General features: G+C 37.8%; 1 long non-coding RNA gene across 1 annotated transcript; it reads right to left on the bottom strand.

The window, feature by feature from the left end:
- Window positions 1-469: 469 nt before the first annotated feature.
- LOC121879270 lies at window positions 470-1,238 on the bottom strand. The gene is made up of 3 exons (XR_006091302.1): window positions 1,064-1,238; window positions 948-1,007; window positions 470-845 (listed from the first exon to the last, which is right to left on the bottom strand). It is a non-coding gene; the product is annotated as an uncharacterized LOC121879270 (long non-coding RNA).
- Window positions 1,239-3,604: the final 2,366 nt, after the last annotated feature.

Here is a 3,604-nt window from a genome sequence, read left to right as displayed (position 1 = left end):
TGCCACTCTCGGGGTGTCTGCCTGGCAGTTTTACCTGAATCAGAAGACGACTTACCAGGTGTAATGAATCTATATCAAGTGTATATGAGGTGGTGTTTGTGCTGAGCTGTGTACATGAGGTGGTGTTTGTGCTGAGCAGTGTACATGAGGTGGTGTTTGTGCTAAGCAGTGTACATGAGGTGGTGTTTGTGCTAAGCAGTGTACATGAGGTGGTGTTTGTGCTAAGCAGTGTACATGAGGTGGTGTTTGTGCTAAGCAGTGTACATGAGGTGGTGTTTGTGCTAAGCAGTGTACATGAGGTGGTGTTTGTGCTAAGCAGTGTACATGAGGTGGTGTTTGTGCTAAGCAGTGTACATGAGGTGGTGTGCAGTGTACATGAGGTGGTGTTTGTGCTAAGCAGTGTACATGAGGTGGTGTGTGTGTGCTAAGCAGTGTACAGGTGGTGTTTGTGCTGAGCAGTGTACATGGTGTTTGTGCTAAGCAGTGTTCATGAGGTGGTGTTTGTGCTGAGCAGTGTACATGAGGTGGTGTTTGTGCTGAGCAGTGTACATGAGGTGGTGTTTGTGCTGAGCAGTATGGTGTCACTGTACAGTATATAATATCTGGTGTAAATGAAGACATCACACACACATGTATAGTGAAGGGTGATGGTGGCCCTCACATGGAGACATAAATGATATAGTGCTTTACCGTAATTGGTAGAAATACGTCTACCATGACTACACCTAGGAAGGGAACATCTACCATGACTACACCTAGGAAGGGAACATCTACCATGACTACACCTAGGAAGGGAACATCTACCATGACTACACCTAGGAAGGGAACATCTACCATGACTACACCTAGAGAGGAACATCTACCATGACTACACCTAGGAAGGGAACATCTGACTACACCTGACTACACCTAGGAAGGGAACCATGACTCTACATCTATGACTACACCTAGGAAGGGAACATCTACCATGACTACACCTAGGAAGGGAACATCTACCATGACTACACCTAGGAAGGGAACAGCACCATGACCCACCTAGAAGGAACATCTACCATGACTACACCTAGGAAGGGACCAGCACAGTATCAAGGTGTGTGAGGCTCTACACTGTATTATGCACAGTATTGTATAAATGTTGTTTGTGGATCAGTCTTATCACTTGAATTTTGTATTGTTGGTTTAGAATATTCTTCCGGCTCTGTTGTTTGAACTGTTGAATTATTATTTGACATTACTTAAATATGTATTGAAACACGATACAGTACAGTATATTTATAAATACATTTTGGAGCGAGTATCTAAATACATATATGATAAAAAAATTGAAATATTTAGTATATAGAAATACTTCAATATCAGATACATTTGTAAATACTTTATTTACAGTAAACATTGAGCTGATACATTATAAAAATCTTCCAAAACTTTTACAATAAATCTAAGGAAATTCTTAGTCAGCCCCACCACAGGTACAGCAGTGGTCTGTAGCCTCGGTCCTCAGACAATGATGAGTGTTTTACCTTTGATATTTCATCACAGCACAAACCCCAGAAATGATGGTCCAGTACATTACATTACAGTACAGTACTAATATAGGTACAGTACATTACATTACAGTACTAATATATCTAAATGATCCAGACAATAAATTAACACAAATCTCCCCTAATTCTAAATTTTTTTTTTTTAAATATAACACCACATTGCCTTTGTCAGCACCCGATGTATGACCATTTTCCTTTGTTCGACTGAGAGTTTGGTGCCAATACTTTACACTGTGTGGCAAAGTAAACATGGAAAAGTCGGCAACACCCCTACAGGTTCCTGCCTGAGGTGCAGTTAGTCGCTATGACCAATGGTCAGCGTATGGATAAGTTAATAATTTTATTTTATTTAAACTGGAAAAGCAGCAACTGACAGCCTGAGGGAATACATTTGTTTTAAAAGGTTTGGAACTAAATTCATATATAATTTTATAAATGTATTTTAAATCTATTTAATTATAATTTGGAAATACTGTACTGTATTGTACTTAGTATTTAAACACATTTCAGTGACAACACTACATTACACTACCAGAACTAAGAGTGAGACAAGCAGTTTATGACTACACATTAACATTACTGTAGCACTGTATTTTATATAACATTATCATCATCAAGTGTAAAGATTGTTGTTACCTCCAGCCTAACCTGACCTATACTGTACCACCTGACTGTAGCATTTCTTGAACTCTGAGGTTAGGTTAGGACAGGATTAAGGAAGAATCATGTACTATATATGATTTCATCTTTATACACAGTGCATAAATTATTATTCCAGAGTGAAAGATATTTGTTGAGTCGTCTATTATGATTAATGTATTAGTAATTGTTGTGAGAGTTGTCTTAAAACAGTTAACTTGTCCTGTGGGTATATAAGTTGATGGGTGGCAGATAACACTATAGTATTGTGTGTGTGGTACTGTATATATTGTCAACCATTATATTATATGAGATGATAAACTCTTTTCCTCTCTTACATCCTTTGTAATATATCTTGGCAGAGAACTGTTATAATTATATAGTTATGAGTACTGTATTTTACGGCATATAAGGCCCACTTTTTGGTCTGAAAAATGGCAAAAAAAAATCAGTCTGCATCCTATATGAGAAGTTGCAGTCTCCCTCAAGCTAATGAATCCCACAGTTGCTGTCTCCAGTAGGATAAATTCTACCTAACACCAACTCCAGAATTAAAATATATATTATTGCTTATTTAAACACATTATTATTTTTAATTAATTAAAGAAATAATTATTATAAATATAAAAACTTATTTATAACTACTGTACTGATGATGATAACCCGAAACAATTAACGTCCCTACTGCAGACACCCAACTCTTCTGAGGTAACTAAACAGTAACCATTTCTGAACTCTTACAAGCATTACAATCTATTAATGCCATACCTGCAACATTTATTTTAAACCTACAATTACCTGAAACAAATGAAGATTTACAGATAACTTTCTTTTCATATTTACATCTGTTAACATCAATGGCAGCGTTGTAGCCAGGTAAGACTCGTCTCTGTAACCATCAGGCTACTGGGCCAAGCTGTTGTTTTCAACTCGTATTTTTGGGTAGACGTACGTTTCTTTGCACACGAGTTAGCTGGCGCTGTGGGAGGACAGTTGGTGGGCGGGGGAGGGGGGTGAATGTTACTAGGGAATAGGTGGAGGTAGCGTCGCCGTTGCTATGGCGAAGGGGGAGTACAGCTGTACTGTATATGCAAATGACGACTGTGTTAAACTTTTATTTACTCGTTTGGCAATACATTATTATTGTCGTAATTTATTTATTGGTATTTTTATTTATTCCTCACATTTACTGGTACAGAACAGAAGGCGCCCCGCATCGTATGGATTATTCCCACCAAAATTTGAAACCGAGAAAACGGCATTTAAAGTTTTTACTACTTAAAACATTCATAACTTTGTTGTTTTATGAGATACAACAATCATTTTTATACATTTTGAAGCTAAATGACTGTACAGTGGTACCCCGCTTAACGCGCTTTCACTTAACGCGTTTTCGCATATACGCGGTGCCTTGCCAAAGC

Source organism: Homarus americanus, unplaced genomic scaffold, assembly GCF_018991925.1.
Source record: "Homarus americanus isolate GMGI-L3 unplaced genomic scaffold, GMGI_Hamer_2.0 scaffold16894, whole genome shotgun sequence".
Taxonomy (NCBI): Eukaryota; Metazoa; Arthropoda; class Malacostraca; order Decapoda; family Nephropidae; genus Homarus; species Homarus americanus.
Note: the sequence above shows the minus strand (reverse complement) of the source record. Positions and strands in the feature narration are given on the sequence as shown.